Source organism: Diorhabda sublineata, chromosome X, assembly GCF_026230105.1.
Source record: "Diorhabda sublineata isolate icDioSubl1.1 chromosome X, icDioSubl1.1, whole genome shotgun sequence".
Classification (NCBI taxonomy): Eukaryota; Metazoa; Arthropoda; class Insecta; order Coleoptera; family Chrysomelidae; genus Diorhabda; species Diorhabda sublineata.
In genome coordinates, this window is record NC_079485.1 from 34,650,447 (window position 1) to 34,674,251 (window position 23,805).

The 23,805-nt window shown below is 31.7% G+C and overlaps 1 protein-coding gene across 2 annotated transcripts in view; it reads left to right on the top strand.

Moving 5' to 3' along the window:
• Window positions 1–23,805, top strand: part of LOC130451294 (beta-1,3-galactosyltransferase 5-like) — a 57,967-nt gene that overhangs the window by 24,369 nt on the left and 9,793 nt on the right. Inside the window, exons 2-3 of one of the 2 annotated variants that reach the window (XM_056790231.1) lie at window positions 740–808; window positions 18,196–18,336. The gene's annotated coding sequence lies outside the window, so the exon portion shown is untranslated. The remainder of the gene's footprint in view (window positions 1–739; window positions 809–18,195; window positions 18,337–23,805) is intronic. The other variant, XM_056790230.1, reaches the window with a different exon arrangement.

Genomic DNA, 23,805 nt, shown 5'->3' on the forward strand with positions numbered 1-23,805 from the left:
ACGCATCTAAACCATGTACATCTAGGATTGCTAGGAATTCTTGTTTGTCGTGCAAGAGACTAGACATAGCTTGCAGAATGATAAGCTTAATAGATGTTATAAAATGCCGTCAACAAACTAGAAGAAACTACATTTGGAGTAGTTCAATGAAATAAATGGACTTAAACAATGATATGTGAAAGGTGTAACGAAGAGTGTAAAAGTTCAAGAATATAAAAAGACACAAGATAAAAATTGGAATCGCGAGAAATAGAATAGATACCAAGTTACAATTATTTATGCAAAAGAATCCTGGAGCCTGATAGAATCGAAATAATCGCATCTCAAATGTTATTCTTAAGAAAGAAAATGATGAAATTATCCAAAAGAAGAGACCGGAAAAGGGACGAGACATTTAGACCTAAAGATAAATCCCATAGACTTCAAATATCATTGGACCATGGAAATAGAATGTACGAAAATATAATAAGAACGAAAGTCTATGGAGCCAGAATTAGGAAGATCAAGTGGAGAGACGTTAAACGATTAGCGTAGAATATAATGTTTGGAAGAGATACAAAAAATATAAAATAAATGTAACATTAGGAAATTAGTCTTATTATTTAATTTAAATACCTCGTATATGAAAAATATTCACAAACAATCATGTATTTTCCTGACTTTATTGACAGAAGAATTTGTAATCTACACTAAGATAATGTTTTAAAATATTAATGATTTTTTCATATTTTATTCACAGAGTTCGAACGAAATGCCGTCATTAAGGTTGCTGATTTACAGAATCTTCTTATTTTTGTCAACCTAGTTGGTAAGTTGGATACACTATAATTTATTTTTTGATCAATAAATAGTATAGTTGGTATTTTTTTTTATTTTATAAATAGTTTGCTAGATAACTAAATAGCATTTAAACAATAGGCATAAGAAATATCAATGACATCTCAGTTTTCTGTATTTTATTTGGTCAGCTAAAATTTATTTACAATTAAAAATCTAAATGCTTTTTTCATATTTTTTATTTACACATCTATCGAAATCATCACAACTACCTTACTTTGTATGGATGGAATCCATTATGAATATTCACAAAATATCGAGTTCCGTGGGTCTAGTATTTCTGTCAGAACATAAGATTCAAGTTTCTTCTAAACTTCCCACATCACTATACACTAATATCGGTAAAATCTGTATTCGTTTTTTCTAAGATGAATGATCCAATGTAACTTTAATAACCACCAACATTGAAGTTGATTGAAACGTCAAAACTGTTATTCTTCTAAGTACGACAGAGATATACAAATGTATCTATAACTCCGAAATTATGGCATTGAAATATTTAGTGAACATGGCATTAAAATATTCAGAAGTTCAAACCAAAAATACAGAATGATAAATACTACTATAGTATCAGCCATATTACTAAACCTTAAATTTATTAAAAGCGCAAGTCGTTTCTAACATACTTGAGTCGTTCTATACTTATTTAACTAATTCTATATAGCTATTTCATATTTTTCGTAAGAGAATCTACAAAATATTTATACACACTGACCAAATTTAGAAAAATATTATGGTATTGGGAAAAAGTAAACACTTTAATTTAACTGTTCCACTGGATCCCGGCCCCCTTTTTGAATTACCCACTCTGAATATAAATCGAGGAAGACGTATCACAAGAATTTAATTTTTTAAATTCGAAAAAATAAACTTATTTAGAAAATTGGAAATTTGATACTAAATGGAATTTTGTTTGTGTTTCATCACTTTCTGATTTTTAAATATAATTAATAAAAATGAAAATGGGAAATTCAAACCACTCAATGTGAATTGAAGACACTCTTGCGAAATTCATAAATCACAAATATAAAATCATCTTCAAAGTGTATAATAACGCCGACCAGCATATCACCAAGTGCGGCTAACATTTTATACATTCGTTCAATAGATAGGCGTTACTAGAAGAGGTATAACCAATTAACACAACAAATAAAGACATTTTCAACATGAGTTTCGATTTTGTATTGGCTCATATCTCATAGATCACGTTGTTCTAACTGCCTGGTTAAATGGTGACATGTATTCAAATTTTCTCTAAAATGCATTACCGTGTTTGTTAGAGAATTTGCAATTAGTTTTTAGAAATAGCATATGGATGTCAAAACGCCTCCTCATTTCATATTGACTGTGTAGACCGTTTTGTAAAGAACGTCGAAGACCAAAGTATTCTTTACACCTGTATACACGGAATATGGTCTTAGGACGAAAATTAGCAGTTGAATATGATCGAAAAATGTTAAAGGATCATTTTTTAACGTAGGATCGTTCTGAGCACTCAAGAGAATTGTAGACAAACAAGTATAAAATATTAATTTTAGACTTATTCAACTCTACATCACATACCATAGCATTCCATTGTTTGCGGTTCCACAAAAGTTATCAAGAATTACATCGTAAAAAATATCTTTGTGGAAAAAAATTTCCTCCATAAGCTATAAAAGCAAATTTGTACGACAAGATGGATATTTGAAACATTTACAAATTATAGATTTGAACCAAAACCATCTTACAACTTGACTTATAGTCACTCAAAAAATTATGACAGCCCACTTTTTTCTGAGCAGAACTATTTCTTTTTACTAAAAATTTAACGCATTGTACTAACTGAATAAGGCGATTTCCAATATAAATAAATGGACTTTTTCATCTCATTTGTGTAATTATCCCTTGCTCTAACTTTTTACAGACACCGTGTATAAACGAATATTTAAAGATACAATATATTCGCCTTGCAATAAATTGCATGCAATTCTTGCACGTTGTCTTGCATCATGTCAAGCGGCCTTAATATTTATGATATTGCATGCGTTATTTTGTTTTGTATAAATTATGTAGACGAGCTAGATATTTTTTCGTATTTTTGAACAATAATTTTGTCTTTAGTGAATCTATTTTGTCTGGAATTTATTCGTAGAGACGTTTCAAAGTTTCATTTTTATTGTTAAATATAGTGAGATATAATGAAGTGACCATTGAAATCGATAAGGCCCATGTTATTGATATATCCTTTAACTCGCACTACATAAATATGAAAGATTTCCTAGCGAGAATTATAATATAAAACAAGGGTAACTCATGTAAAATTAAAATTTCAGCTCCTTTTATTGTAGTGTTGTTGAATGTATACGAAATTTTGAAAGAAAAATTAGGTCACTGGTGTAAAATATGTCTATTTGCAGACGATACTAGTTTTTCTTGCAGAGCAACTCGATCGCACTTCATAGGACCATATCTAGTGAACTAATCACTCTTAAATCCTGGTGTGATTCTAATCTTCTTTGTCTCAACGTTTCTAAAAACAAAGTTTTGTCATATAAAAATACATTGTAGCCTTTTTTATTAAATAACACCACCATTGACGTCGTTCAATTCCTAGGGCTTGTAGTGGACAATTCCTTGAAATGGGAGTTACATATTGCCGCCTTATCTAAAAAATTAAGTTCCTCCTCTTTTGCGCTGAGATTAGTTTCCAAAGAACTGAACTTATCCACCTCCTTAACAGTCTATTATGCCTCTATTGAGTCGCATCTCCGATATGCCCTTCCCTTTTGAGGTACGTGTGGGGCAACTCAATTTAGCGAATCTTCAAATTACAAACGAGAGCTGTTAGATATTTACTCGTACTTAATAGCAGAGCTCACTACTGGGACTTCTTTAAAAGATTAGAAATTCTAACTCTTCCTTCCTTATCCATCTTTGAAACCGTTTGCCTAATTCGTAAGCACGCTTCTCCAATTTCAATAAAATAGTTGAACGGCTATCCTCTTAGGAACGCAGAGCACGACTTTTATCTACCTACTCCACGTTCAGAATAACTAGTTGAGGGCTCAATATTTTACAATGCAAAAAAATGCACAATCACTTGCCAATTGAAATCAAATCGATATCATCTTTTTCCGCATTCCGTAATAATTTAAGGGCATATTTACTCTGTTTTATCTTTATTTAGTTATTTTTGTTTGTTTTTTAGTTTTTACAAGCTTTTGTCTACAAATTATAACAATTTTTTGACAATAAACCATTTTTCTCTCTCTCTCTCTCTCTCTTTGTATTTCTAAAGAAAAATATGGGATATCTAAATTATGTGTATATAATAAATACATAGTTTCCTGAATAAAATTTAACATTCGGTTAAATCCATAATGTTTACCAGAAATCACAAACAAAGGGTATATAATCATATATGCAAAATAAGTCACAAAGCAGGAAAATTAAATAGCAACACCGGTGCATTAAGCCGAGTACAAATAAACACTTTGGGAACACAATTAACAATAAATATAATCCAGTTGATATAAGTAAGGAGTAAAAATAAATTATAACCCGTAAATTTGTTTTTTTTTTATAGAGATATCGAAATACAGTCCGAAAACTGGAAAGTGGGAGTAGTTATATTTTATGTTAAAGGTTCTTTAACTACCTTCCAAAAAATAGCAAGATATCTATTCTCAGTACTTTCGAAGAAATCAATAAAAAATATAAAAAAGTAATAATGAGTCTTATCTGATTAAAATTTGGAAATGTTGTCTATTATACACGAAACAGTGATAAAGTCTGCCAAATGTCTCTTTGTCATTTCGAAAAACTTTTGCCTGAACCTTTCTGCACGCAGCTATTATTCTTTTGGCTGTGCTTTATAAACATCGAATTTGAGATGCCTCCATCTAGAGATGCTAAGTCAGGTGGTAGTGTTGGCGATAGAAACTAGGAATATAAAATCAGTCAATTAATATATTCATTTATTCATATTTGATTTGATGATAACTTGCAAGAAAGTGTGTTGACAAGTATTTAAAAAACATTATGATTATGTCCAGTATACGTGTAGGCATCAACAGAAGAAGATGGCCGATGTCTGTTTGTGGCACTTCTTTCACCAGAGTCGATGAAAGGGAGTGCAAATTGTATGTCCCATACGTGTTCATATACAGCTCTGTTCATATGCCTTTGAACATTAAAATTAATACTACATCTTTCTCCACTGTGGCAGCTCTCTCAAGGTTCCGTCCTGTATATCAGCTCAAATGTTGACAATAATAGGCCGCAGTAGATGGACTAATAAAGAAGGAAGGCATGAAAAGAGATCAAAACGGTCTCGCAGAGCTTAATACCTGAAGCACCTACTTTGACAATCGGTGGTACGCTTCGATTAACCAGTTGGTCTTCTTCGTGCTTCTGAACCTTCTTTTGCCCACATACGCATGACTAATTGAAATAATAGGCATTTTCGAAATAAGATAAACCAACATCTGAATAGGTCACAATTCTACTCTTGTCAAAATTCCTAACATAGTGGTAATTTTAACATCTTCGAACTAGAGACATTTTATTATGATCGACAACAGTAGAGAAACTTTCTCATTAACAAACAATAGTTATACTAACCGGATTTCGTAAAGAGATTTTCTTCAGAAAAAGGTAAAAGATATTGTTATCATAGTCGGCTCTAAATATTGTTATGATGTTGCCAAGGTCAATCTTGATTTTTGGATAATGTCTTCAATGATAGTATTTGCAAGAAATTCCCTTGATATCAGAAAAATAGTGTGTGGCACCTCGCTCCTAGCAACTTCAATTTTGTAGAGTAACTGCGCCAGGCTAACAAGGTGATAATCGTGACGTCCTTAAACTTGAAGCATATGCCTTACGCCTAATGCTCAACTTGAGAAAATATTCTTTCTGCGTGTTAGCACTCATGTTGATATGTTGAAATGATACTTATGAATAAATAGCGAAAAACCTGAAAATATTCCAAAAGTAATAACAAATGGTTCTCCGAAATTATATTAAATTAAGTAACTACAAAAGTAACAAATTAGAGTTCGACAAGATTCCCCGTTCACTTTGGAAACCATAATTGTAGATATACCAATTTTAGATGGATTATTATTTGAGTGCAAAAATAATTATAGTTTACCATAATGATAGAGACAGAAACAGAATCATTAGAATAATGTGAACAAATTATAGTAATAATATATATATATATATATATATATATATATATATATATATATATATATATATATATATATATATATATATATATATATATATATATTTATATTTAAAAGAATGATAAATTTTCGACTTTTCTTTAAGTCTTTATCAAAATATGATATTAACACTGACACTTTGCTTACTTATATTGATCAATAGATCACCTTCATCGTGGATATCAAAATAAGGTTAAAATCAACTTAGAACTTTGTTTCAATAAGAAAAATTAATTTTTCCTTGGTTTCTATATCTCAAATATATTAAATTTATTAGAATTTACAAAATAGAGCTATAAATTTTATTACTTAAATTATTTATATTTTTTTATCATTTATAACTTTTTCGTTCTTATGAATGTGAACCATTTCTAAAAATTCTCTTTTTCGTTTATTAGACTCTGTTTCAAGAATTTTTGAATCTTTATGAATTTATATTTTTTTGATATTTCAATGCTCGTTAATGCAGTTCTATTTTTTTTATCGTATTGATGACCTCTTAGTCTATTTTCTAAATATTGAGATTTCTGCACTATGTAGACAGCGTCGCAATTAGTACAAGGCACTTGATATATAATATTCTTTTGTTTTTTGGTGTTTTAAATTTTAATTTAGTGAAATATACTAATATCATATTTATTGAAATAATTCGATAATTTTTGGGAAAGTCTTTGTACATATGGTAAGGTAAAATGTTTTATGTTTTGATGTTTCGTTTCAGATTTTGTTTTTAAATTGATTGTAGTATCTGTTTATCCTTTTCTTGAATATGTTTTTATCATTTTTTCCGGATAATTGTTTTGTTTCAATGCAGTTTTTGCTTTTTGAATAGCTAAGCATCTAAATTCTATTTTTATGTTATTGTTAATTTTATATAATGTGACATCAAGAAAATTGATTCTATTATTTTGCTCAACCTCGATTGTGAATTAAAGTTTTTCATGATTAGATTTGAATTTTTTACTTATGTTTTCAATTTGATTCTTTGGTACAGCAGTAACGCAATCATCTATATATCGGAAAAAGAATGGATTAATTATATCAAGCTTGTTTAGAACCGTTTCCTCAAGATCTTTCATTACTAATTGTGACGCTGTCTACATAGGGCAAACATCTCAGTATTTAGAAAATAGACCAAGAGGTCATCAATACGATAAAGAAATAGAACTGCTTTAACGAACCATGAAATATCAAAAAAACATAAATTCAATTATAAAGATTCAAAAATTCTTGAAACGGAATCCTAATACACGAAAAAGAGAATTTTTAGAAATGGTTCACATTCATAAGAACAAAAAAGCTATAAATGATAAAAAAGATCTTCAAGTAAAATTTATAGCTCTATTTTGTAAATTCTAATAAATTTAATATATTCGAGATGTGGAAACCAAGGAAAAATTAATTTTTCTTATTGGAACAAAGTTCTAAGTTGATTTTATCCTTATTTTTTGATGAAGGTGATCTATAGATCAATATAAATAAGAAAATTGTCAATAAGAGTCAATATCATATTTTGATAAAGACTTAAAGAAAAGTCGCAACGTCAAAATTTATTATTCTTTTAAAAACTATCAAAAAAAACTAAATTTGAAACAGAAGAGACCTAAAATCAAGAACATTTAGATATATGAATTGTAACGAAGTCTTTGTCAACTATATTATGAGCGGTTTCTTATTGGGAACGTGGCAATGAAACACCGATGTGGACAACTTTTATATATTTTCCGTGCTATCGACTACTTATGTATTCATCGTATATGAAATATAAATAACATAATGTATAACAATAATAAAATTTTACTTACAATAATTAATTGAGATTTGTGGCGGCTTTGAGCTGCACAAATTCTTGTAAAAATTTCAAATTCATAGGATTCAAAATTCAATATTCAAAGTGTCGTTGATAGAAATATTAAAAAAATATTGAAATTTGAATCCTGTGAATTTGAAATTTTTACAAGAATTTGTGCAGCTCAAAGCCGCCACAAATCTCAATTAATTATGTCCCAGACGATGAACATATAAGCACTCGAAAGCTCGGAAAACATTAAAATCAGTCCACCCTAGTGCTTGGGGTATATTGGGGTTGGTCCGCTTTGGACTTTTTCATTACCACGTTCCCAATATGAAATTATGAAATCGCTCATAATATAGCTGGTAAAGACTTCGTTACAACATGGGGCAAGTTTTGAAAAGTAGTGAATTTTATTTGTTTTCAATTCTTAGTAAGAAATCAATCTGCCGCCAAAGATCATGTGCGCCATAAAGAAAAATAAATATAATATTTTGTTTGGCTTCGACTGTGGACAGTGGCGGCTCACAATGTTGTATTTTACCTATTTTATCATTAATTAATTTGTTTTTCGCATCTTAGTTTGTGATTTATGTATTTAATTCTAGTATTTTTATTGTTAACATCAAAAGTTCATTGAGAGTGGTAGCTTTTAGACGCTATTTTGAAGTAAACGATAGTGTTTAATAGTGAAAAAACTGTTTCTACGAGTCAGTAAGAGTGTGATATGAAGACTTACATGTCCAATGTCCAATATTTTAAATGTTTGACGGTCTAAGACGAGAACATGGCGATAAGTCAGGAAATACTATCATTAAATGGATTGAATAATTAACTTCAATTCCATATTCTACTATTATCACATTCTATAAGTAGAAGAATGTATAGATGATGCACTATAAAGAAAGAAATTTAACCGAAAACTGATGGAGGGTGACGATTCACACAAAAAAGTTATATCAACAATATTTTGATTTACTAAGGTAGACGCGTCTGAAAATTATCGAAAAAAAAACGCGGTAAAATTAGCCGTGGTGTGCGCTTGCTTCATAACAATACCCCAGTCTACTATATTTCGCTTTCCAAGGCGTACGTGGCTTCACAAAGGTTGAAGATTACACAGTTGTGCGGATTAACAGATTGCTGTTGGGAAGGCCGTTGATTTTGAATACGTCGTCGTTTAATATTTTTTATTGTCGTTAAAACGTCCATTTGAAAATCCATTAATTCTGTTTCAGTCATATCTCGAATATATGAAATAAAGGATATTAGTAATATTTCTTGATCGGACCGAGAATCTTGTAAATGTGAAGCTTTTCCTGGCCATAGTTCAACTGCCTGTTTTCTTTTTTTTTAATTCTGATAAAATTTCACGTTCTATTTCATCCACTTGCCTTTTTGATCTTATCCGATGTTCACGTGAAGTTGATCGAGAGGTTGATGGAGTAGGCTGTGTTTGCGAAAGTCTGATGTTGGATTGTAAGAATTGGAGGTGCTCGCTGTATATATAACTTTTTTTTGCTCCTTGTCCACTTTTTGTTCTTACAGATCTTAAAAATGAGTACATGAGTACATATATCTGCCCATTTAGCCATAATCATCTCCCCTGCAAAAAAACAACTAAATGATTTTTTTAGATACTTAGCTACGGGGTGCACGCTGACAAAGCTGCATTATACTCATAGAATTGGGATTTCTACATTAAGCAAAAATATAAACTTTGTGTTCAGTCAAATATGGAATACATTCCGACCCCTTTACCTCAAAGAGATGGAACAAAAAGACTGGATAGAAGTAGCCACTGAATTCCAGAAAAAAACAATTTTCCTCAGTGACTTGGTGCTATTGATGGGAAACACATTCGGATCGAAAACTTTCCACATGCAGGATCGATGAATTTTAATTACAAAAAATATTACTCTGTAGTTCTTTTGGCAATCGCCAATTGCTTTTTATTCGTGGATATTGGAGCATATAGGAAGGATTGCGATTCTTCCATTCTTCAAAGTACTGAGTTTTGGAGAAGACTAACGATCGGTGAATTAAATATACAAAAATCAAGACCTTTAACACCAGAAATAAACCTAGAAGTTCCGTATGTTTTTGTTGCCGATAATGCGTTTCCAATGAATGAGCATATTCTAAAAGATTTCTCAAATCATAATTTGAGTATCAAACAACGAGTTTTTAACTACAGACTACACAGAGCTCGCAGATATGTGGAAAGCGCATTTGGAATTTCAAGCAACAAATGGCGAATATTCCACAGATCAATTAATGTTTAAAATCTTTTCAAAAAACATTATTAAGGCTTGTGTTGTACTTCATAATATAATACGCAAAAGAGACGGATATCGCACGGAAGATTTGATTATTTCTTCTGGTTCTAAATTACAAAACCTACCACCTACACAAACAACTTATAAACCAGAACAAGGGGTACGCACTTGTTTCGCAAATTATTTTGTTAGTGAAGCTGGACAATTACCCTGGCAGTTGTCAAAAATTTAAATTTTATTAAATAAAAGATAGTAGATAGTACTTACCTGTCTTTTTCTTTTCCGCTTGGGATAATTCCTCATATCCATCCTCCAAATACTGAAATATTTCCTGCCAACTTTTGTCACGGAGTATTTTGTTTTTATTATGTTCATGGGTTTTATCCCAAATACAGGGCTTAGATTCCACTAGTTCAATCAATGTAACTATATCATACTTAAAACTGGTCATTTTTATTACTTTCACTCAGGAATAATTTCACAAATAACATCAGTATTTTGACATCACTCACGTGCAACTGGGAGGAAAATCGCACGACTCGACAGGACTCCTCGCTCCTCGCCGACATGTCGTTGCTTGCTACGACACTATACCGACATATCGGCGAGTGTGAAAGCATTCCTATTCAATTACATGAAATAAAGCGTCCACCGACATCGCTGTCGTTGTAGTGTCGTCCAATGTGAAAACGCCCCTTCTCGTTCGCAAAGCAGAAGGCACAGTTAAATAGTAAAAGATTAAATAGCGATTCAATAAATAAATCATTAAAAATGCCGCGATCAAAACGATCTTATCCTTCCCGACAAAGCCGTAATGCAACTAGGATGCTAAACATAGCGAATGGAAGGACTGAAGAACAAGAAATTGCATGTGAAGAGCACCGCATTAGTACAACTCGACTTCGTGTTTCTTAATCACAAGAGCAAAGCGAGGCAGCCCGCGAAACATTCGGTTGGCAATGCGAAATCGTCAAGCAAAACTCAGAGATTAACAACTGGATATTTTTCAACACACAAGAAGAAATTAATGAAGTTCTATTGAATTGAGCAGCTTTCGATAGGATTGCAGCTCGAATTACTGCATTAGTATTGGGCCAATGGACGTTGTTTACGAATATTGTGACGCATTGAAATCCAGAGAACGTCGAGATCGTGCTGCCTTAGTGAGAAAGTGTTGCTAATATCAACTCCGTAACATGAAACATTCATCGCTCCGTGGCGGAACACCTGAATAAATAAATTTTCTATCAAACAATCAAAGAAATATTAGTTGGGGCCGACATTATCGAAGAACGAGGCTTTAATCCGACATTAAAGGTACTTATTTATTTGAATGTGCCTAGCTTACTAGCGCACAATTTAAAGCTGAAGGTTGACTCCCTAGTAAATATGCTTCGGAACATAAACTAACCAAAACTGTGGAACGGAACGCATTTAGTGGGTAGTAAATTGATGAACAAAGTGAATTACACCATGGTACTCAAAGGAAAATCCGAAGATAAGGAAGTTTTCATTCCGAGCATCCCGATGATCCCAACCGACTTGCCGTTTGAGTTTCAACGACTTCCATTTCCGTCTTGCATGGCCATGATCATTAAAAAATCATAAGGCCAATCTTTGAAAGTTTTTGGTCTGAAATCCATGTTTTTTCCATGGCCAATTATATGTGGCATGTTCACGAGTGGGAAAATCATCTTCAATTAAGAGTGTATGTATCAAAATACCTGGTCAAAAAAGAATCATCGAAATACTTGTTTTTTTTTTTATTTATATTCATTATTCTATTAAAAAGGTGAAATCCAATATCTGCTCATTGCTTCTAAGGTGGAAAAAAGTTCGCCAGGTTAACTAGTTTATTATAAAAATCTCTATTAATCTGAAGAGCGAGTCATTTCATGTGAAGATTAATTATTATTGCCGTTTCAGGTGGGTGGTGGAATAGAATATTCTTATTATTTCTTTATTACGTGTTCAACATAATTTTTCCATACATAATTGTCGAATTTCGAGATAATTTGACGAATGCTTTCAATTACTACTGTACTTAAAGTAGGTGAACGATCACAATTGCATAGTTTCTTGTACTCTTACAAATGCTATCAATAACATACTTCGTTTAAAATTATAACTTTTTTACAATTTGTACCAAAGACTTTTGTGGGTAATTTATGTTCCCAATGTTTGTAATTATTATATATGTTTTCAATGGATAAGAGCTATGCATTTGGTACAAAACCATCTTTAATGCCTGGATGAAGAATAATTCGTTTAACTCGTTTCCTTATTGAGCAAATATTATTCAAGACACAATATTGAGAATCATCACCTCCGCACACGTTTAACTACGTCGTGTGTACCAAACCAAATATAGTACATTTTTATTTGTGTCTCGGTATGTCTTAATACTTCGTAAATATTCTTGTCGACGATGGGACATGATTTCATAATAACTATTCTGTTGTCAAGATTTTTCTATTTAGAATCGCACTCTATTGAAACATGTATAGTCATACTTAGGGTAGATACGCAGTTTCTATTGAATCATGTTAAACGTTGGCATCAAATTGGCTTTATAAATGTCACACATTATAACTTTTTGTGTGAATCGTCACCTTCCATCAGTTTTCAGTTAAATTTCTTTCTTTATAGTGCATTATTTATACATTCTTCTACTTGTAGAACGTGATAATGAATATTGATTTTTGAATTCTATGAGGTTAAAAATTTTTATATATGTATATACATATATTTAATTTTTTAGACCTTTTATATATATTTATTCTTCTAAATGTTCTCTTTTGTTATAAAATTAGTTTTTTCATAATTTGTGAAAGACAGGTAAAAATTTGACATTTCGACTACTGTAAGTCTTTATCAAAATATGATTTGACCCTGACTGATTTACGTAATCAATAGATCACCTACGTCATGAATATAAAAATAAAGATACCATCAAAATAAAAATCCGTTTTAACAAGGATTATTAATTTTTCCTCAGTTTTTACATCTCAAAAATATGTAGCACCCATCAAATTAAAATATTTGTAGTTGTATTAAAATTTAAAAAATAGAGCTATAAAATTTACTTAAATTATATAGGTCTTTTTTATCCCTCCACAAAATTGAAAACAGAAGCAGCGAAAAAATTTTTCACTCAGATGCAAAATTAAATAATGGTTGTGCTATGGTGATACCATATCAAGTGTTCTAGCATAATTAGTAATGAGAAAAGGATAAATAACATATCCAAGAGAGGGAGAAAAAAATACTATAGTCAATTAAGAAATAAAACATCAAAACGTAAAACACTTTTTCTTCTCAAATGCATAGTGACTTTCCCAACAAACTTTGGTTAGGTTAGTTATGAAAAGTTAGTCTCATGTTCTTATGAACATTTTTTGTCCTAAATAAACAAGGTAAGGTTGGATAAATGAGTACTATTGAAACTCAGCCCGTTAATTGTTCTAAGGGTACTACACTGAATAAAGATTTAATGTGCTCATGCAATCGGGCTTGTGTCCAGTCCTAAGCGCAAGTGTATTATTAGTTCAAATGAGTGTTCGGCGATGTCCAATCTAACCAAGTTTAGGACATGTTTCATTGAAGTGGACTAAACGTAAGGCCACCGTAATATATTGGAAACCGAGGTATCATGAAACTAGTGGTCAAGGTGAGTCTGTCGGCCAGCAGAGTCATGGTCACAGACATGGTGTCGTTTACAACTTTAAAAAGGATAAAATGATCACCGTCTATATTATACGAACTAAAAGAAGGCGATATTGAAAAATAAAATGCTTAAAACTAGCTTCGACTTTTAAGAAGAAAGGCTTGTGGCATTTTTTGAAATCCAATTATTGTAAATAGAACGTTGTCTTTGTATATATGCCGCTATTCAATTTGATTACATCATTCTATATTAATCATATTCCCAGAAACCGCCCAGTTCCATCTAAACGATAGGAAAAGAACCTAATATTATTATTAAGTAAATAAATCAAGTCGGCTAGTTCTTTGACCCGTTTTTTGAGGTCATTGTCTAATAAATCTTTCTCCGAAATTCTATGCGTCGATTATTATATGTCATAATAAACTGGGTATACCCGATTCTTATGAAATTATTTTTCACGAATAACTGAACAAACTTACCAAATGAACTACCCACCCTCAAACGATATATACTTTTAGTTTTAGAAAAATGCTAATGATAGTGAGAAAAACAATAGACTGCCCCGATGGGCTTTTTTGTTCCCATAAATATAAAAACAAGTAGATAGAATAATTATTAATATATGCAAGAATCAGGTTGGACTATGGCTGATTTGAAAATCACAAATACTACAGGAAATAAATTTTTTTGTCGACATAATACGACTAGAAACCTTCGTTTTAAACCCAAACTATAAATCATAAATGCAAAACCCTGAAATTTTTAGTACGGTACTTTACGTCCAAAATTTGGAATATGTAAATATGCCAATGATAAATAAGTAACTGGACAGAGATATATTTTTCTCATAATTGACCGTACTAAACGGTTACCTAGATAATCCGAATGGCCATCCTTTTCTTTCCAAAATTGAAGGATATCTTTATTTCTGTCTCCATTTTAATACTTTCACACCAACCTCTGAATCTCCCCAAAAGTAAGAAGGCCCTTACCATCATAGCCGTTGCAATGGGTTTTTCGTAATTAATAAAATATTATTGCTTTTTAATATATACAGTTATTTTCAGTTACTTATTCACAAATATGAGTATATACATATAAGTGTATGAAAAATAAAAATACAAAATATACTAAACTTAACTACTAAACTTATATACTACACATTAGTTTATTATATAAAACAGTCTACAAATATTTCCTGTAACATATTTAAAGTATGTACATATTTGCAATATATGTATTTTATTCCGAAGAACTAGTGGATGAATTGTTTGAATTAATCATGAGAGGTTCTACAGTTTGATCAATAATGTTGTCTAATTCCCATTTTTTTCTTTTTCTTTGATAACATATTGAATGCATTTTCAGCAGTAACGTTTTTTAAAGCTTCGTTTAGTAATATTCCAACGTCCTTTAATTTAAATGTTGTGTTTTTCCGCCTTTAACTTAGGCCCATATCAATTCGATCGGATTGAGTTCACAGTGATAGAGAGGAAGACAAATAATAGTAAATTTGGCGATTTCTTGCCACTTCATCAATATTATATTTCTTGTGGGATTTTTATTTATTTCGACAATTGACAAAAGTTCGTTTTTCACCAAGTCCTTATTGAATATAATATTTTTTTGTATTAACCAGTTAATAATGTCTTGTTTTCTCCATGACGTCGTAGATAGATTTTCAACTTGTGTCGAGTGGTAACTGGCGTTGTCAAGAACAATTACAGATCCGGCTGGAATAAGATCTAGCTCTAGCATTTGTATAAAGTATTCCTCGAACACATCTGCATTCATATCCGTCACCGGTGTTTTCTGATTCAAATAACAGTAGGCCACCATCAACAAAACCTCTGTCACTGCCAATATGTGTTACTATTAATCGTCTGCCTTTCCGTGATGGACCTCTCAATCCTGTGTGCCCCTAGTTAACCCAAGTCTCGTCCATATAAAAAATAGATTTTCCTTCCTCCTGGAGTTTCTTAATCGTTCGTAAATAAGACGTTCTCTAACATATGATTTCTTCGGAATATTTTAAATATGAATTTTCCCTACAAAAATTTAGTTCATGTAGAACCTGCCAAAGGTTATTTCTGCTGATTGGTGGCCATTTGTCTTACAAAAAGGACGCCAAAATTTGATCAATGGTAGGAATTTTCTTTTTAAAGTAAAATGAGTGGATTTTCCCTCGGATTGCATATTTGTAATCTTCATCGATGTAAACCTTTGGCCTTCTTAACCGAGACTTTATACGACTTAAACATCCACTTGTTTTCCTTTTCTTAAGAAGTTTGTAGACCGTTGATTTTCCTAGACCTGTCATCTTCGAACACATACTTAGATCATCCACACTCACGTTCTTGATTAAAAGTAGGAAAAATATGAAAGCAAAGTCCATTAAAAACTTACTTTTTCAGCTAGATTTAAAATGTTTGTTAAATTTCGCATTCTGGTAAGTAGATTTCGTCCGCTAGAATCTCCAATCGAACAACGGGTAACGTTTCATTCTTGAGTTATTCACCATATTCTTAGGATTTCCCCTTCTGTTAAATTAAACTTACTTTAAGTATTTTATATGTTTAAAAAGGTACAAGGCCATTTTTAAAACAAATGAAATTGAATTAAGCTGTTCAAATTGGGACCGTTTTTGATGCTTTGCAAAATATTGTTTATTAAATAAAGAAATGGTAAATGTAAATTGATAAAAAAGTGTATTTATACATTATCTAAAATTTGTTCTTTATAATAAAACATGCGTTGGTTCCCATTAAAATAAGGGAAAATAGTGAAAATATAGTTTTAAACTTTTGAAAAGAAACGTCGCCAGATCGAACTAACATGATTCATTGTGATGAAAGTTCCAAAATGTACCAGAATATCAAATTTGGTCAAAATTGTCCTAGCAAGAGATTAGTAAAAATAACCAAAAAATGTGTAGTGAATTACATTTATTCTTTTTCCATGTGGATGTAGCTCCGCCTATTAACTGTCACGTTTGTGCATTCCTATTGGTTTAATTAAAACCCATAACAGAACTATGGGTTGAATGTACTTTTGCGAAATATTTACCTGTCAACATCATTCCTTTCTTAAAATAACCCAAAGGAATTGTTTTAGCCGATAAGTAAACATAGTTGGAAAATTCATCTTGACGCAATAAATGTCTTAGAAAATAAATGTTGGATTCATTTGCTAAGGTTTAATAAAATAATATGATAAATTGTTCTTAAATATGACTACGGCTATGGTGGTCAGGAGAGGGATTGATTTATTACTCTACACCAGGAATGGGGAAACTACGGCCCGCGGGCCATCTCCGGCCCGCAAAGCGTTGAAATCCGGTCCGAGGCCATAAAAAAAAATCAAGTACAGCTTTCGTATTATCAGAAATTACATTCTCATCAATTGGCAGTGATGGCAGTGCACATCGCACATGAAACAACATATGCGAGCGCGGACGGGGATATGAGCGAAAAGCGAAAATGAAGCTCGGGTAGGTGCGTCTGTCGTCGAACGCACTATCCATTTGAAGCAACTATTTCTGAACACCAGCAAATTGGAATTTTGTAAGTCCTTATCTAGGACACAATACCCAAATATAGTTGCCCACGCCCAGAAAATAATGGCTATGTTTGGTACAAGGTATTTGTGCGGACAAAAGTCATGCACAAACAAAAACAGTTCCACATATCACATGTTTCCCCAAAGACCAGCGCTCCTCGACCTTTTACTTCGCAGCTAACTTGAGTACAATTAATTGCAATTGAAAATGTTATTTTTTAATATTGCACAATATATTAGTGTTTCAGAAAAATTGAAGTAATACTTTTATTTTAGTAAATAATGTAATGTTACAACTTGGCCCGCTATATATTTCGTTGGCACGCGAAGAAAAGTTTCCCCATCCCTGCTCTACACTCTTTCCGAATGGTTTTTTATAACACCTTTATCCAAAAGTCCCTTTAAAGATGACGCTTTCAACTCAGTTTTTAAGAATATTTCTAAAATCGGATAAAATTGAAACACCTTTTTGTGATTATCTATGAAATCAGTTATTTGTGGCAGATTGTAGGAGACGTGGAAAGTAATAACAATCGGCTTTCTAGAATTTGTGATATATGGAAAATGGTTGGTGGGAGGTTTGAAAAATTAAATGTTTACCAGTAAAAGTGGTCTGATGGGGTCGCTTATTAAGTATTCGTCCTCTATGCTTAATAATCTGTTTGTGAAGATTATCTAGTCGATAATGCAGGCGCCTAGGTGACTCATAAGGGTTGGATCTTTTTATACAAGAGAGAGAAAGAGAAACTGCATTATCGACGTATATTGCAATTTGCTCATGATAATGGCTCTTGGGACGTATATTCGAAAAGTTCGATAGAAATGTGTTGATTTTTGTGTTTGTAGTAAGAGAGCAGGCTGGCAGTCGCGTTATCCAAAGATATATCGATGGGTATGCAGTCCAAGTTCTGTAGAGACAGGAATAGGGGAGTTGAAGGAGGAAAGAAGAGAGTCACTTTCGGACTAGTAGTCCGCGCCGCCACATTGGTAAGTAGGGGAGCTAATGAAATAAAGAGAACGTTTCGAGATGATATAGTCGATTCGGCATCTTGGGAGCTGAGGAAATGTTTTAGACTTCTCTTTGTGACTGAACCTATACCATTTAAGGTCCCTATTGTGAAGATTAACATATCATCTATTTAATGAGTGTTATTTTAAATCCACTTTAGGGTAAAAGCGAAGTGGATGTGATTAACTTTACTTGTAACTGTACAATTATACCCGTAGAAAGGGGATAGTACTAGATGCTGTAGTATTGCGGCTACTAATAATTTGAGACTCTTCGTTTGCCATGTTTCGGTTTAGGATTTTAAAATCTGTTGATAAGTGCTCGAGTTTTTTTCTAGAATCTAGTGGAATCGTTGTTTTTTTGTTATTGATTTTTCCCGTCATCATCCCTTCTACATCAATGCCATTTCATTTTTAGTATCAATTTTCTCCAATGTTTCATTTCAGTTGACAGTTATTGCTTGCATAAATTTTTGGCAAGATGAAACTGTTACACAAGTCGAAGACGGGCTTTTTCAAATAATCTAAAAACTGGTGTAAATCCACCAACATAAAAGGGGAGCAGACTGATAATAGTACACATTAGCAGTTCAAACGGTTTTGTTAAAAGTGGTTTATTGACTTTTGAATCTACTCATTCCGCTAACTACGATGAGGACATCATTGTTGATGTTTGTGAAAAATGATTCGTACAACTGATAGATCTTTTCCCTAAGAACTGTATAATGATGAAGGATAATGCAAGTTACCACTTTGAGAAAAAATTGTCCACAACCAAGTAGTAAAAAAAAGGTTTATACAGAATTGAAAAGAGAAATTGAAAAAATATTAAATTGCTGAAATTGCAGAATATCGTGGAATGACGATGGTTAGATCTCAACCATATTATTGCGAACTAAACCCGATTGAACTGGTATAGGCATAGATAAAGGGAGAAGTTTCAAGAAAAAATAATTCTTCTAAAATGAGTGATGTTAATATTTGTTTTTGGATGCTGTAAATAATGTGAAGCTTGAAAACTGGGAAAAGACATTTAATCATGATTAAAAAGAAGAGAAAATGTAGAAGCTGGAAAATATTACTGATGAAATGATTGAGCCATTGGAAAATTGGTTGCAACAGTTCATTTTCTGATTTTGATTTGGATTTGTGACCAGTAGCTCTACTTATACTGATGAGTTTTTTTATTAAAATTATTCTTTATGAACGTAAGGTTGGTTGAAAATTTGAGTTCAAACTCTTCCACAAATATAACCAGTATGACACAATGCTCTTCATATCTTGAGGAAAAATGAAACATTTTTAAAAAAATTGCAATTATAAGCAGGTTAATTAGGTGAAAGTATAAGTGTATACTCGATATATGCAATCTATTTATACAAAAGTCATTTCATACGAAAACACCCGAGAATTAACTTGAAAAAATATTTCAACTGTTTACGAAAAGAAGTGATTACGAATGCTTCGTCATTTTATTACTCTCTAATTCATAAAAATAGACTATAAATTAGTCTCCATGTTGCGTATATTATTATAGGGATAGTTATTAAATTATGTATTCTTGATCCATTATTTAATGGATAACATAATTTACTGTAATAATAAAACTATTAATTTTTAAACAAATACAAAAATCAATTACTGTACATATTGATATGGCTGAATAGGTATTTAAAAGACCTTTTAAATAATGTATTACAACACCCACATTTCCATTTAAAAACTTTAGCGATGACGTCATCACGCTCACATAGATGCGTCCAAAATAAAAAGGCATAGGTAAAAACATCCTTATGAATAGCATGTTTAAAATTGAAAATCGACGGGCTTCAGGATTTTTCCTTAAAGTCACCGGCTTACGAAATAACGAAGTTTTTCCTTTCATTTACACCATACTGTATATAATCTTGCACCAGTTGTGCCTAACCTGAATATTGCTTCTAATCAGACTCATCAAATCAAAAATCGGACATAATTATCTTAAACTCACAAATGACCATCTGCTTTCCTCGTTTAGATTCAATATTTTTGTGATTAAATTTAGTCGACGTTATTAATATTCCTAAAATAATCGTTTCATCGTCAAACCCTGTTTTCTTAATCAAAATAATGTACCGGAAGTTTTAGTGTTGTATCCGAATGTTGCAGTCTAAAATAAACTCTCTCACAATAGGGTCTCTATTCTTCTTGTAGAACATAAATAGAATTGCCTAGACAAGGCATTGTTATGAAAATATTACTAGAAAGATATGTCAGCTAACAATGTTGCCATATCTGCAGTGGTTATGTAAAAAAAAATCTTAGTGTACTTGTGTTAAGATGACGTGTCCCATCACAGCGTTTCTAATAATTTTCCAAAATAAGAACAATATAACTTCAATATTTATCTCCACTATTTTTATCTAGCACCCTTTATATTTCAGCCCCTTTATAATGATCATAAATATGCCACGTCACACTTTTTTGATGAAGTTGTAGCCTCATTTTCAATTATATCACTTTCTAGTGAACTTGAACGGAATCCCTAAAATTTTTAATGTAAATAGAATTTTACCCACATCTCATTTTAAAGGTCATTCAACTATTTTTTCAAAAATATATTTTTAACTTCGCAAGAAATCTCTTGAAAACTGTGAAGTATGAAGTAAAGTATTAAAAACATTTAGTGTTGTTTTTTGGGTTATAAGGAATTTCACATAACTGTAAATTTCTATACTACCTTCACTTCTAATATCCAACAAAATAATAAAAAAGCACAATATTCAGATAAACTTGTCATTGAAAACGATGTAATCAACCTAAACTAGACTTTTTGCATTCGTACAGATTATAACGTAGAAGAAACGAGCCCAAATAGGGTCTTTGCTAAAATTTCCTCTACCATTCCCGACACGATTTCTTGTCGCTATATTTACTTTGTTGTAAAATTAGTTTTGTGAGTTAAAGGTTATACGTTAATTTTTTTTTAAAGTAGTAAATTACATACTTGAACAAAGAACCAAAATGATTTTTTGATAATGGGTAATGTGGAATATTTAATAAGAGTTTTATTAAACTGGTTCCGTAGCTAAGAAAAAGAGAAATAATCGCTGTATTTTGGATAAAGTACCAATTTTGGCACCATTTCGCATCACTTCGCAATATGCCACTCCAAGTAAGAATGGCTAACAAAACAATAAGAAAAGTTTAATAAATTTCACCCGTATAGAGTGCTTCGTAACGACGGTTTCAACCGAAGAATTGTATTTTGTTAAATAATGACAGATTTCATAATTTAAAATCAGAATATGTGTTTTCCTGAGTTTACGTTTTTTAATGGATATGTTAACAAACGATATTGGCACCATTACAGCGATGAAAATTGATGGGAAGGTCATATATAGTATAGGAACAAAATGAACGTTTGCGCCGATATTCTTGGTCCTATATTCATTGAAGAAAATCACACTAGTGTGATTTTTAGTTCCAATAGTTGATTAATTTATTCAAATCTTGAGTGGATTTCTAGAAAATAAAATATATTAAGAGGCATTGAATGAAAGGTTAGGAGTTATCGATATTTCTAGGTCACAGTGATAATTGAATGGTATTTTTAAAAAAAGCGTTTAAGATGTTTGAAATACATGGTATATCCCATTATTATTGCTATTTTGTTAGTTTTGACAACAGTCGGTGATTCTCAAAGTGAGCTTAAGGATTTCTATTCTTTCGAGCAGATGAAAACTGTAACGATATCTGAAAATAATTTTCGACGAGAGGACAAACAATATAAAAGTGATATAAACATATAGTGTGCTGAAAAACTACTGCTTCTATATGGCTCTTAGTAACATATCAACATTAATAATAATAAGTTGAGAATTGTCTGCGAAAAATGATTAGAAAAGACATACAATTGTGGGTGACAGTTCATTCGACACGCCAAAAAATTCTTGCCATTGTTATAAATAAATTTTGAGAAAAGTGACCTCAAAATGATAGGGTCAAGTTAAGGTTCATTGTTATTGGTTTTTACGTATTGTTGCACATGGGATTCCGCACGACCATTTTAGACGTGTCACTAATGTAATTGAAAAAAATTATATATATATGTATATAATATTAATTAAACAGATTTAGAATTGTTTCCTTCAATTTTTCAATGAGTTATGTTGATAGATATCTTTATCGATGTTCTGCATAATAAAAACCTATAGAAATAATAATTGTAACAGTCTACTGTTTTAAGGCCTTCTTATACAGGATGAGTCATGAGGAAGTTTTACCATATGTAGAGCCCCTCAGGGAGAATAATAAGAGTCTATTAAAAAGTGTTAACTTCTCTTCTTTATTAATTTACGGGGTAATTTGTAAAATTCACCATAAATTTTAATTGGCTATAGTGTTTTTACCGCTCATTTGATTTTTCAGCGTATAATTGCGATTCTGCTGAGCTGCAGAAGAACAATATTGCTATGCGGACGTTATATTGGATTTGATGTTGAAAGACATTGACACAGGGCCATTAAGAGGGCTATTGTTCGAATAGCAAATAAAAACTTGTATATTTTCAAAGCAATACCACAGCTGAGTGTTATCTTATGTAATACCACAGCTGAGTGTTATCTTATGTAATACCACAGCTGAGTGTTATGTTATGTTATGTTAACATCCACATGTTCCACGTCGAAATATAGAGTTTCTCCAAGACGGTCGCGTTATTATTTATCGTGGTTACCTCGGGCACCAGATTTGAATCCCGTCGAGACATATTCAGCACTAAGTCGCTGTGAATATATATCAGAAGTGAGTTCGTTCACAGTTGATTGAATTCTACATAAAAAAGAACTTTGTGGCGGGCGTCAGGTACCACCGAATCGTAAAAAGGTTGAATTTCGTGGAAAAAATCGAAACTTTTACGTGAATGCTGGATAAAAAAGTATAGGTTGATACAACTAATAATTAGTCGAAAAACCAGACAGCGGCTCACAGTAACTCTGAAAGTAAATAACAGTGGATTTCTGAAAGAAAGAAGTATGTAAAAAATCTAACAACTATCACGAGATCACGAATGCCGATCGCTTCAAAGTGTGGCGTATGTCTGTCTTCTTGCAATTTATCGAAAATCCGTTATTTTAATAGATAACACTTTGTAACCTAATCGCCGGAGCGAACTTATTCCCATTTCAAATAGTGGAATATCTAAAATACATTGTTATGGGAAAATGGGGTTAAATACGTAGATACTAACTGTACCATGGTATTCATGTTGTTCTTGATAATACTTAAGTTTTGAGATGGACAAATAAAAACAAATATTTATAATTGGATATGGCTTTATTGCTTTTCAAAATATTCTCCATTGAAATCAATACACTTTTGCATGCGTTTGAACCATATTTTCCATTCCGTTGACCGCACAATTTATTTTTGATCTTCGGGAATAAGAAAAAAATCATTGGGTGCCAA